Below are 12,999 nucleotides of genomic sequence, written 5' to 3' on the forward strand. Positions count from 1 at the left end.
CCACTTGAGCTGTATTTGGGTAAAGTGATGATAATATAAGGACGCATTCAAGTATCTGACAATGTATAAAGTCAGCGTATCAACTTTGATGAGGCAGTATTGACAGTGGATTAGGTTGTTTGGACTTATTTTGTATGCTATAATTAAGTTTTTTATATTTCCCTTAAAGCCAAAACCACTGGTCCTTTCTGTACCACAAAGTTCCATCAGTTCAATGCTTTACAACACCCTCACCCTCTCACCCAGCCATCCTTCAGCCATCACATGCCCTCATTGCAACCGGACATGCCGTGCGAGGATCGGCCTCATCAGCCATCTTCACACGAAGGACGAACATGTGGTTCTGGAAGGATTCTAACCTCCAGGCACTCATGCATAATAGGGACTCTGGTTCATTTATGATTGGCAATAAAGTCCTGAGGCTTGAAATTAAGTATGGACCAACCATTGGCATTACAAGGCCATCCATCCACCCACGGTCAGATTTACCCTCTCCTGTTATGAAGAAACACTCAATGTAATATTAATACAAGAAGATATCCAAGAAATAATTGTCATGCTGTTAAATCATGTCATTTCAATTATGCCCATCTCTCTTTATCTTTTTCTATCGATTAGTCACCCCATGGAAACTTGAATTCATGGGTATTTTTTGGTCTTTGCCGCATTCCAATGGCAATAATTTGATGACCAGCGGACCGGTAGGCAGCGGTTCCCGTAGGAGACACAAAGGAGACTCTTTGTGTCTCCTACCGGAACCGCTGCCGGTCATCAAATTATTGGCTAACCAAAAAATACCTATGAATTAAGTCTCCATAAGGCCCCGTTTAGACTGGCAGCCAAATCCAGCCTGTGATCAGATCTATGCCATATACAGATTGGAATCCGATTTGTTTTATGAAGTCTAAACAGAGACAGGTCACATGGAATCCGATTTTTACGAATCCGACTTGAGACACATTCAGAGGTGGTTTCAAATCTGATTTCCAAAGATGCGTCTCTGAACGCAGTAACCTGCTCTAACCACCCAAGTCGCATATCAAGTGTCAGAAGAAAATAAAGAATTTGAAGAACACATATACGTCATGATGCCTACGTCCATGCCACGGTAACCAAAAGCATATACAGTATGTCGACGCAGGGCGGCTTTGGGTTAACGTTGTTTAAATCAGTCTGAACACACAGATCTGTGACACACACAGTGTGAACAGTCGGGCCAAAAGATCGGATTTGAGAAATAAATTGGATTTGACTGCAGTCTAAATGGGGCCTAATCGATAGAACAAAAGTCATTTTGGGGGTGAACTATCCCTTTAAGGGTGTACTTCTCAAGTTGAGAAAATAGAGTACTTTAATTTAATCTGAAGATAATGAATGCTATACATTTAGAAATAATATGTGCAGCTCAATAAAACATGCAACAGAAAGACAGGAGGTCTCCTAGTGGCATCACTTGTGTGTACCCATGGAGACAAGTACAAGAGGGTATTACGCCGAGACTAAGATGACAGACCGAGCAGAGATGAAAATCTCCAATCAGGTATTCAGGCGCGGTGTCACCCCCCCACCCTCCATATCAAAACTGTCTATCTCCAGAGGTTGTAAAACATGCCTCGCATCAGCTCCCCTATAAAAATGGAGAATCTGGTGGCTTGTAAAAGAAAAAGAAAAAAAATCTCAACTCTATAATGACTAAATGCTAAATAATTACTGACTCAGGCTTATACAAGGTCTCTCGGGGAGGGAGCTGGACAGTGTTTCACTGTGACATTTACTAAAGTCTTAACGGAGGTGACCCAGGGGAGCAGTTGCTCATATGAATAGAGACAGATGATTTACATAGTGTAGGACCGTGAACACGGGAGAAAAGGTTGACTGCATGCCGGGAGGGAAGGCATCACGAGGTACTGTGGCACAGAAAACTATTCAGATAAGGCACCTACATCCAGTGGTGGAAAAAGTACTCAAATTCTTTACTTAAGTAAAAGTACCAATACTGCAATATAAAACTACTATGTTACAAGTAAAAATCCAAAATAAAAAATGTACTTGAGTAAAAGTACAAAAGTATTGGCATCAAAATGTACTTAAAGTACCAAAAGTAAAAGTACTAAATATTTGAAAATAGCCGATCTACAAGCTCACAACGCGTCGCGATGCGACGCGTTGTGAGCTTGTAGATCTGCTATTTTCAAATAGCCTATGTATAAAATAGGGCTAAAGTGGTTACTGTATGTTTCATTATATCATACTTTATATCTGAAAAGTAACTAGTAACTAAAGTTTTCAAATAATTGTAGTGGAGTAAAAGTACAATATTTGCCTCTGAGATGTAGTGGAGTAGAAGTAAAAGTATTGGAAATTGGAAATACTCAAGTAAAGTACAAATACCTCCAAAATGTACTTAAGTACAGTACTTGAGTAAATGTACTTAGTTACTTTCCACCACTGCCTACATCTATCTGTACAGATGTAGTGATGTAAATATAAACAAACTAACACGATAAGGTAAGATATACAGTACATTATTGCTATATGGCGTGGCACTGAAGGGGCCTACCGTCTATAACAGCATCTGTATGTCTGTGTCCCCCCCCAAAAAAAAAAAAATCTACACCAATATATTGAATATTCTTCATGAGATGCAATCAGTGGTGGAAAAAGTACTCAAATTCTTTACTTAAGTAAAAGTACCAATACTGCAATATAAAAATACTCTGTTACAAGTAAAAGTCCAGAATTAAAAATGTACTTGAGTGAAAGTACAAAAGTATTGGCATCAAAATGTACTTAAAGTACCAAAAGTAAAAGTACTAAAATGTTTGAAAATAGCAGATCTACAAGCTCACAACGCCGGCTATTTTCAAATAGCCTAGGTATAAAATAGGGCTAAACTGGTTAATGTATGTTTTATAATGTAATAATGTATATCTGCAAAGTAACTAGTTACTAAAGTTTTCAAATAATTGTAGTGGAGTAAAAGTGCAATATTTGCCTCTGAGATGTAGTGGAGTAGAAGTAAAAGTACTGAAAATGGGAAATACTCCAGTAAGGTAAAAATTCCTCAAAAGTGTACTTAAGTACAGTACTTGAGTAAATGTACTTAGTTACTTTACACCACTGGATGCAATGCGGGAGTGCGGACTAGCCTCAGACTCGCCCATTTCCTCTACGTTGGCTCCCACAGTGTCAGCTTGCTCACTGCCTGACACAGTGCCCTGCCAGCCTCATCCTTCTCTCTCTGACCTTGTCTGTGTGACCTGTGGGAGGTCCACTTTGGTCCCATGTGGTCCGCCCATGTGACATCAAGTGCCATTCGTAGCATTCTTGTGTATATGCCATCCAGGGCTGTGCTATGAGAGTCCATGTCTCTGCCCCCACACACAGCAATACTGACTCCACTGTAGCCAATGTAAAAGGGTTCCACCTCCCAGGGCCATTGAAACTCAGGACAATAGCAACAAGCATAAAGTTTGATTGTGAGTTAACAGGAAGGCAGTAAACTAATAAACTGACTCAGCCTGTTGGCTTAATGTGAAAATGGAATGGAAAAGAGAAGGGGGAAAAAGGCTACCTCCCAGCATGAACACAGCAGACACAACATAACCGTGAGTGATGATATTCATCATATTATACATGATCTGCCATTGCTGTAAAAATAATTGGCCAGATGGAGTGAACAGAGATGAACTCTTTCCATTTCAATGGCTCTGGGTGTGATTACACACCTGTTGTGCTTGGAGCTAATTGCACACAGGATGAATCAGCCATCCCTCCACACACTCAGGGATAGCCTCTGTCGTGATGACAGGTAGTTATGCCTGCTCTCGTTTGATTCCCATTTCTGTGTGGTGGCAACTACAGTAGCTACCAGTGATTATACACTACTACAGTACCCGTAGTAGTGTAACAAGAGGACACAATGCTTATGTATTTGGCTCACATCACAAAGAATTATGTGTTTCGGCAAAGAGCCTTCCTCAGAGTGTTTTTCTTTCTGAGGAATCAAGGCCCTCTGCCAAAAAGCGTAAGCATCCAACGCTCTGATGAAGGTACGAAAAGCGCAAGCATTTGTTGTTTTTTTGTGATGCGAGCCAAATAAATACGTGGAAATGTGAGCAGGATTTGGTCCTCTTTGACTTGAAGTTTGAGATGTGCTACCCTTTTCATATCTTTTGGAACACGTTTACTGGATTTTGGGTTTAGAGCTCGACTGAGAATCTTCTTATTAGAAATCAACCTTTTTGTATGTATGTTGTATTTGAATACACTAATTTATACATTCAAAACCGTCTCAGATCGGCCTTTAAACCACTCTGGTTTATATAGCCACATGTACCCTGCTGACCTTGAATCAAATCCCCCAGAGTCTTCTACTCCTGTGCCATCTCTGCTTCTTTTAGGGTTAAATGAACATTCCAGAGTTTACTTTATAGAGGTTAAAAACTAGACTCCCCTAAGGACAAGTCACCACGTCTGTTATACCTCCATTTAACAGCACATACTTGTATGAGCAAGTGACAAATAAAACGTCTTTGATTCTTTTGAATCCATCTACAAACCAAACCACCTGTGCCATCAGTGTCCTTGAGCAAAAACAACAAAGTCCTTCTGCTTGTAAATCGCTTGCAAATAGAGTGCATCCATTAAACGCCTCAAAACCTGAGACGTGTAAAGAACAAACAGACAGATTGGTCATGTCTGCTCTATTACGTTTCAATCTGCGCCACGGTTGCAAATGCATTTCTTCATTGAACAGACCCGAGGCAAGGGCACGACATTGCCTGAAATGTAGTGGACGTCCTTCGCCACATGGAGGTGCTGTGTCCCTTTGACAAAAACCCTTCAAAGCGCTGAAGCCAACAGACAGGATGGGGCAACAGTGGACCTGGGATCTCGCCAAACCTCAGGCCAATTGCACCTCTCTGCCCTGTATTCTGTCCAATGAGGGTGTCTGTTTATCACTTCTCTTTCTTCATCCCGTGTGTGTGTGTGTGTGTGTGTGTGTGTGTGTGTGTGTGTGTGTGTGTGTGTGTGTGTGTGTGTGTGTGTGTGTGTGTGTGTGGGGGGGGGTGTCATTATCAAGTTCTGTGCACAAACCCCCAAGGTATAACAGGTAGCCTTTTTCATTTTTGCCCCCCCCCAACCCTCCCCCCCTTGATGGTTGGTTGGAGGATGGAAGAGGAAAGGAAGCCAATTGAGAGGATGGAGTTGCTGTGTGTCCTGTGTGGATGACTTGACTGAAGAGCGCACCCTCTGTGTCAGCCCTGGACATCAGCCATGTCTTGCACTAATGAAATCTCCCAGACGGAGCCAGCCTCCAGTTCTCTGCGTGTATGTGTGTGTGTTTGATGTGCATGTGAGAGAGTGCGTGTTTGTGTTTTTGTGTGTTTGTGTGCTACGAGTGTGTGTACCCAACGCGTTCAAATTGCAGAAGCTCCTTTGCCAAGGACGAGCGCCATGAATCCAGCTCGACAGACACTTAAAACACCACAGATAAACTGCAAGTTAACGGTGCACAGTATATCTGGCGTACACCGTGTGTGTATGTACGTATGTATGTACGTATGTATATATATATACACACATACATATATATATACACACACACACACAGTATATGCCTATACACTTTACACACAGAGAGAGAGAGGTGCACATGTATAAACACATACACAGTATCACAGATTTAGGAGTTTACTTTGCGAACACACACACACACACTCCACACACACACACTCCACAGACACACACACGGGAACAGCTGGAATAAGCATCCAGTATCCATATTCCTGTCAGTCACACTGACTTGTTTACACAAACATGCTCTACAGTGAAATAAATGTGCTGTGCCCTATTGGCTTCACATTCAACCCCTGCAGTTGCAAAACAATATGACAGCCGTACATTCGTGCAAGACCACAACACGCACACACACACAGAAAACAATGTTATTCCCACACTAACAGAGAGAGATAAAGAGATAGAGAGAGCCTGAGGAAATCAGGAAGTAGATTTTAGACATTTACTTCCTACACATTCATCTAGACGCATGCATGGATGGAGATACACAATTGCGCACACAAACAACACACAGAATACGAATGCTGACAGATACACAGATACTCACTCTCTCCCCCCCTCCCCTCTCACACACACACACATGCATGTGCACACACAATTGCACAATCTCATTATAACGCCTCCCAGATGAGATGGAGGAAATCGCCAGAGGTAAAGCTGAGTACTGTAGCTCACTTGAGTCTCCAGTGAAAGTTGAACCAACTTGTTGTTTTGCTATTCAGGGAATAAAGGCTCATTTATCATTCGTCGCACGGCCACATCGCTCCACAATCAATGACGTATTTTCAACCTAAAATAAATGTTTTGGGGACGTGACGAGCAGGATAAGAGGGTCGGTGGGGGGGGGGGGGGTCAAAGGTCAGCCCCACTACTCTGAGCAGATCAATGCAGCGGCCATCCAGTCAAATACAGAGCTCATTGCCCCCCCCCCGACTCTGTCCTCCACCCCCCACATCTGCTGCATGTTAGCCTTCCATCACTCCATCGCTCAGCCCAGCGTGACCTGCCAGTCAACCAGAGACCAGCACTGTCCCACAGGGCATGGAGGGAGGAGAGAGGGACGGGGGAGAGGGAGTGAAAAAAGGGGGAACGGGAGGGAGGGAGGGAGGGAAGGAGGGTAAGCAGAAAAAAGGTGGATAAGGACGGGGAAGAAAAGAGGAAATTGAGCTGGATCAAGCTAGCTTGGCCACCTGGTCAACCATGGACTACCACTACCTCCCATGGGTCGTGAGTGGAGGAAGTGTGCGTGTGCGTGTGTGTGTGTGTGTGTGTGTGTGTGTGTGTGTGTGTGTGTGTGTGTGTGTGTGTGTGTGAGAGGGGGGTCATGGATGGTAAGATTGGGAGGCTGTGGAGGAGGGGGAAAGAGGAGATGCGCTTGGATGGATGAGAGGTACAGTAGGGCTTTGGAGGAGGTTGTAGGCAGAACGGAGGAAGCGAGGGACGGCGGGACAGATGAGGGGCAGTGAAGGAGAGAGAAGGAAGGAGGAGAGAGGGATGAAAAGAGAGGGTTGGGTTGGGCATTTAAGTCACTGCAGCCCCATCGACCAGAAACGAAGAATGATGGAGGGGGTAAGGAGAGGGAAGGATAGATGGAGGAAAGCAAAGGAGAGAGAAGGGGGGAAGGATGGATGGGGTAGGGAGAGAGAATGAGGGAACCATAGGAAATAAGGGAAGGAGGGGAGGATATAAGGGGGTAAAGAGAGGGAAGGAGGGGAGGATATAAGGGGGTAAAGAGAGGGAAGGAGGGGAGGATATAAGGGGGTAAGGTGAGAGAAGGAGGGAAGGATATAAGGGGGTAAGGAGAGGGAAAGAGGTTAGCATAGAAGGGGATAAGGAGAGAGAAGGTGGTTATGATGTGGAGCAAGCATTGTGGGAGAGATGTAGCCTGGGACCAGACGAATCTGCCAGTGCAAAAAAGAAAATGGCCCTCAGCGATTTGGGTCTGGCACCGCTCCATTGTGAATCCATTTCCTGCTCCCGAAGTGTGGGGTGACCAATCAGGGCCCAGTATTCAAATATGGGAGACTGTAATTGGTAGTTGATTGTAGGTCTAACCAATTGCGTCCAGACTCGATTCTTTTGATCCCGCCCCTTGGAAAAAAAACCTTCCTCATAGTCTGGCCACGCGAGGCTAGGAGAGATGATGTCGAAGGAGAGAGGACGCTAGGGTGGCCAAAATATACTTTGGGGTTGGGGGTGCAAGAGGAGAGTCTGCTATGGTAAGGTGAGCAGAAATAAACGCTGGCAGTAAAGACTGCCTGGTTCTGAAATGCCAGCGGACCTCTGGAGCTTTGGATATAGCCACGGTTCATCCCATAATAATATATTTCACAACTCAGCTTTAAAAGGCTACTCTACTCCTCTCCCCAAATGCACTCTCCTCTCCTCCTTTTCTCCTAATTCACAAGGGTATGAGAGATTTATGAGTGAGACCGCGAGAGTGTGCGTTTAAAAAAAGAATGAACATGGAGACGTCTTGATGGAGCCTTCGCCTCGAAGAGAAGCAAGGGAGAGAGAAGGAGACCAGGGTTGAGGGAGAAGAGGAGGTGAGGTGGGAAAGAGAGAGAGGGGAGTCCACAAGGAGGGAGTTACTCTGGGACAAGGAGGTGCAGGGGTGCAGAGGGGGTAGTTAACGAGCGAGGATGTGCAGAAAGGAGGACATGAGAGGATTCAAGGGAAAAGAAGAACCTGACCAGAGGGGTGGGGATGGATGGGAGGAGAGGAGAGGAGAGCCAAGGTGTGAAGTAGAAGGAGTCAGTGGAAGTGAAAGTCTAAAATGTATAGGAGTCAAAGAGAGAGAGAGGAAGAGGAGGAATTAGTGGAGAGGAAGTGAAGAATGAGAGAGAGAGAGAGAGAGAGAGAGAGAGAGAGAAGTTAGGGGAGGCAGCGTCAGGAAGAGATGGAGGCGATGATTAAAGGGCTCGTCTCCAGATAAGTAGTCAGGGATTTCCTGGCTGCAGAATGCCGGCCTGCCACAGGCTGATCACGCACTGCCTGAAAGAGAGAGAGCGGGCCCGGGAACACAGATCTAATCCCCGCTGTGCACCCCCCCACCCCCCTCTCCTGCTACACAACCTCTCTCTGCTCAATCCACTTGTTTTCTCCATACTCTCCTCCTGTATGTTTACCCTTCTCCCTGAGGGGGGTTAACGTTAACATGCTGGTCTATCCATGGCTTCCCCGTACGGGGCAGAGACGTGGCTGGCTGCCACAACGCATTCATCTCTCCGCCTGCTCGCCATGCATCCCATCCATATGTCTTTTCATCCATCCATCCAGTCCTATCCTAGTCTCATGTTGTCAGACATCTTACGTCATCATTTCCAGCGATGCAGGGCCTGAATCACAAGTCAGCACGTCTGGGTTTTTTTCCCAGAGAAAATGTCAGGTAAGCGTCTGATTGGCTGGCAGTAACAGAAGTCCTTGGTTTGTCCGTGGTTGGTCCATGGTTGGTTAACTCATGTCTGTCACACTTAATGTTTTGTCTTAGGGGTGTTCCTTTAAAGGTTATTTGTTAAAAGTAACTTTTAACAAAAAACATTTTGTCTCCCCCTGCCTATATTCCAACAGTAATCATTGCTATACAGTGTTTGTTCAGTAACACAAAGCTCTCTCCCTCCAGCTCTTCAGTAAATGGAAAATACATTTTCAGGTGGATTACAAATGTCATCTAATCAGCAGAAAGAACCCCGCAAACATAATTTATCAGTGGTTTCAGTTCCAATTTCGTTTGCTCATTTATTTGTTTCAACAGAGGCGAACACAATGTTTTCGCCCCTGCCCGTCCACACAAACAAACAAACAGTTTGTTTGTTTGTGTGTCCATCTGGGAGCAGCTAATCTCAGGCACCGCTGGACTGATTGGTGTGATCAAACTCTTGAACCATAAGGTTGTACAATCAGTTTCCTCCCTAACAAGTAGTGTTTAAAGAAAGCCTGTGCGGTACAATACTGTGGTTTTACAAAACAGACCGTAGGGGTCTGGTCCCACAGACCATCATGCTGGGCCCTTTAGTTTGATGAATGTGTTTTAACAACAAAAACAACAAATATGAGGGCTGCTGTAATTTAACTTCTCAGGCTGAACTCTGGTTCCAGTACGCCCAGACATGAAAACTGACTGCTTCTACTTACATTGTATACATGCTATTTTCATCTTTAAAGCTGCACTATGTAACTTTGCTCTTCTACCTCAGATTTCAACCCGGGTCTCCTGCCTGCTTGCTCGGGATAAATTGAATCTTGACTTTCAAGGTCAAAATTCGTGTTCAACCAGAAACAGGATCGTGTCAAAGGTCATGTCTCACATAGACACAGGATATAAATGTCTCAATAGAAGAGCAGGGAGTCAAAATACAACCACCCCATATTGATTGGACAACATTATATTTTATCCATTAAAAAAATGTTAGATGAAGTCACTTATTTTAACCAAAATATATCACTTACAGCACCTTTAACCACTTTTCAATAGTTGTGCCCCAGATCTTAGATATTGTCGCTGTTGAACAGAAACCTTATTATGTCCAAAACAGTTACTTTTCACAAAATGGAAAAAAGAACCTGTGTTCCAATGGATCGAATGTAGTGATTTTGGTTAAACATTTATAAATGAAGCATGGCGTTAGTTCATGCAGGACACGGAAGTCTTGCACGCCAAAGCTGTAATCAGCTGTCAGTCAGCTGATGTTGAACATCAGCTTTCTATTGCTGGTCATTACATCACACATTCATACTCCAATCACAACTCACGCATTAGCAAGGGGTTCCTTTAAATACGGCTTCGTATTCACTAGGCCTTTCTTGGTTGCTGACCAATGCATTCTGTTAGCTCCTCCTCCACCCCAGCCTCCACCTTTTGATTAGAGATATCTGCTTTGTTTAGAGTCTGGCATAGGCTCAAATATTTGTGATTATCATGTATATCTGCTTTGTTTAGAGTCTGGCATAGGCTCAAATACTTGTGATCATCATGTATATCTGCTAATTCAAACTAATACGTCAATGTATTGCTTATTGTTGACATTGTATCCCTATGGGGGATTTGCTTAGCATTCCCTGAATATATGCTTAGCAGGCTTCGACAAAATTCAGGGAATATCTCCAAGAGCGGAGCTTTAAACGCCAAGCTTAACTGTATTCCATTTGTTGCAATAAATGGTTAAATCTACTTTGACGTGAGTGTTTCTGATTGAAAACCCACTTTCAACCCTACTTTGGGTATGTCATAAGTGAATTTCATGGTGAGAATAGCAAATCTACAAGCTCACTATTATGATGGGTTGTGAACTTGTAGATCAGCTATTTTTGCTACTTTGGCGAGACGCTGTCATACAACCAAGTATAAAATAGCAATAGATCATTAATTTATAAAAAAAATAGATAAATAAATAAAAATATAAAATATGGAGATCCAAGGTTTCTGCCCAACAGTGATGATATCCATCTAATCATCTGGCTACTGCCAGACTAATCCTATCCTCTTGTACCCCATCCTCGAGCATGTCTTCTTCAAACAGGCTTGGTCTGTTTGAAGACCGCTGTTTTATATTTCCATCCATCCCTCCCTCCCTCCCTCCCTCCCAGTGGTGGACAGTAACTAAGTACATTTACTTGACTATCTGTTCTTTACTTGAGTATTTGTATTTTTGGATACTTAATATCACTTTCACTCCACTACATTTTAAGTACATTATGAATTAACCATTTAAGCCGTATTTCAAAAATTGTGAAAATAGCTGATCTAGAAGCTTGTAGAGCTTGTAGATCAGCTATTTCCCCTATTATACAGTATGTATTTTTTTGTACTTGTACTTTACTCCTGTACTTTATTTCAAGTACAAATTTGACAACTTTCACTTGTAGTGGAGTAATATTTGACCGGGAGTAGCTATACTTTGAATCAAGTACTGAGGTCGAGTAATTTGTCCACCACTAATCCCATCCATCCCTCTGTCCATCCATCCCTTCCCTCCTCATCCCTCCATCCAGCGTACCCTGCTGTTTCTGCTGTTGCCTGTAATTTAGGATTGCGTGGCTCGTGTCCATAATACAGCAGCGCAAATCTTGCAGCGTCTCCCCTCTGCGTCTCTTATCTGCTGTGCGTAATGAGCTCCGATAAGCCTGTTTTTATTACCCTCTCTGACCTCCTCAGTAAATCCACAGGAAAACATAAACACACACAGAGAGAGAGAGACACAGATGAACACGGCACACATACCGATCAGGGCAGTGGTGGTTCTCAACCTGTGGGGCCGGGGCCCAATGGTGGCCCGCGACGGTATGGCAAGTGGACCCCCAAATAATTGCCAAAAACACATACGATTTAAATTACAATATAAAAAAAATGTTTCAAAAAAAATTACATGGTATTTTTTTTCTCTAAAACCTTGAGAAAAAAGTAAAACCTTTCTCTAAATCATTGTGATGCTGATAAATAGGAATAGTTCCATTGAGCCGAGCCAGAACAGTCAATTGATTGATCGTTAAAATAATCATGCTCTGAAAATGCACGTGGCAGCTGGGAATGCTTTTAATATTTTCAAGTGGGGCCCTGATCCACAAAAGGTTTCAGAACAACTGAGACACACACACACACACACACACACACACACAGATATGAATACGGACAGACACGCATTCAAATGAAGACACAAGTAAACATGTGAGACAGCCAAGTCTTGCTATTTCCACATGAGAAGTGTGGAAATGTTGAATTTGTCATTTCTGCAAATACACAGTTGGAGAAACACACAGCTACATATGGCAACGATTGGCCTTGGACACAAAGCTTTGCACCAGCAAATCAATATCATTTGAGGCAGATTATCAGATCCATTTCTATTGAATCTTCGTTGTATAGCAAATAGAAAAATAGCAGATCTATAAGCTAACAACGTGCTGCAGGTGGCACAACAGAGTCCAAAGTGAAGTTTGTGCCTTCTCACGTCCGCGGTCACTCTACAGGCTGACTTCTATGCATGTGGTTTGAAAACCAAAGGGTTCAGGGTGAGCTCGTGTCTCACTAACAGCTCCTTTCATGCAGATACATCATCTCTGATAGATGGGGCCGACTATAAGCTTGACTTTAGCCTTACATCTTTCATCTTTGACTGGACATTAAGCTGACAGCAGGCACTCTGTGGGGGGCAGGTTGTTTAGACCAAATTTGGAAAAATAACTCTTGCCAACACTAAAGTACTGCCGATAGCTGGTGCCAGGCAAGGACGGACTTGATGCTGGAGGCTTTATTTTAATTAATATATATATATATATAAATTAAAATAAATAAATAAATAAACTAAAGTTTACTAGCCAATAGCTGGTGCCAGGCAAGGACTTGATGCTGGAGGCTTTATTTATTTATATATATATATATATATATATATATATATATATATATATATATATATATAT

General features: G+C 43.2%; 1 protein-coding gene across 1 annotated transcript in view; it reads right to left on the bottom strand.

The window, feature by feature from the left end:
* LOC308083969 (poliovirus receptor homolog) overlaps nucleotides 1–12,999 on the bottom strand; it is a 137,186-nt gene that overhangs the window by 9,749 nt on the left and 114,438 nt on the right. The window lies entirely within an intron of this gene.

The sequence above is a fragment of the Gymnoscopelus braueri genome, assembly GCF_963280865.1.
Source record: "Gymnoscopelus braueri genome assembly, chromosome: 4".
Classification (NCBI taxonomy): domain Eukaryota; kingdom Metazoa; phylum Chordata; class Actinopteri; order Myctophiformes; family Myctophidae; genus Gymnoscopelus; species Gymnoscopelus braueri.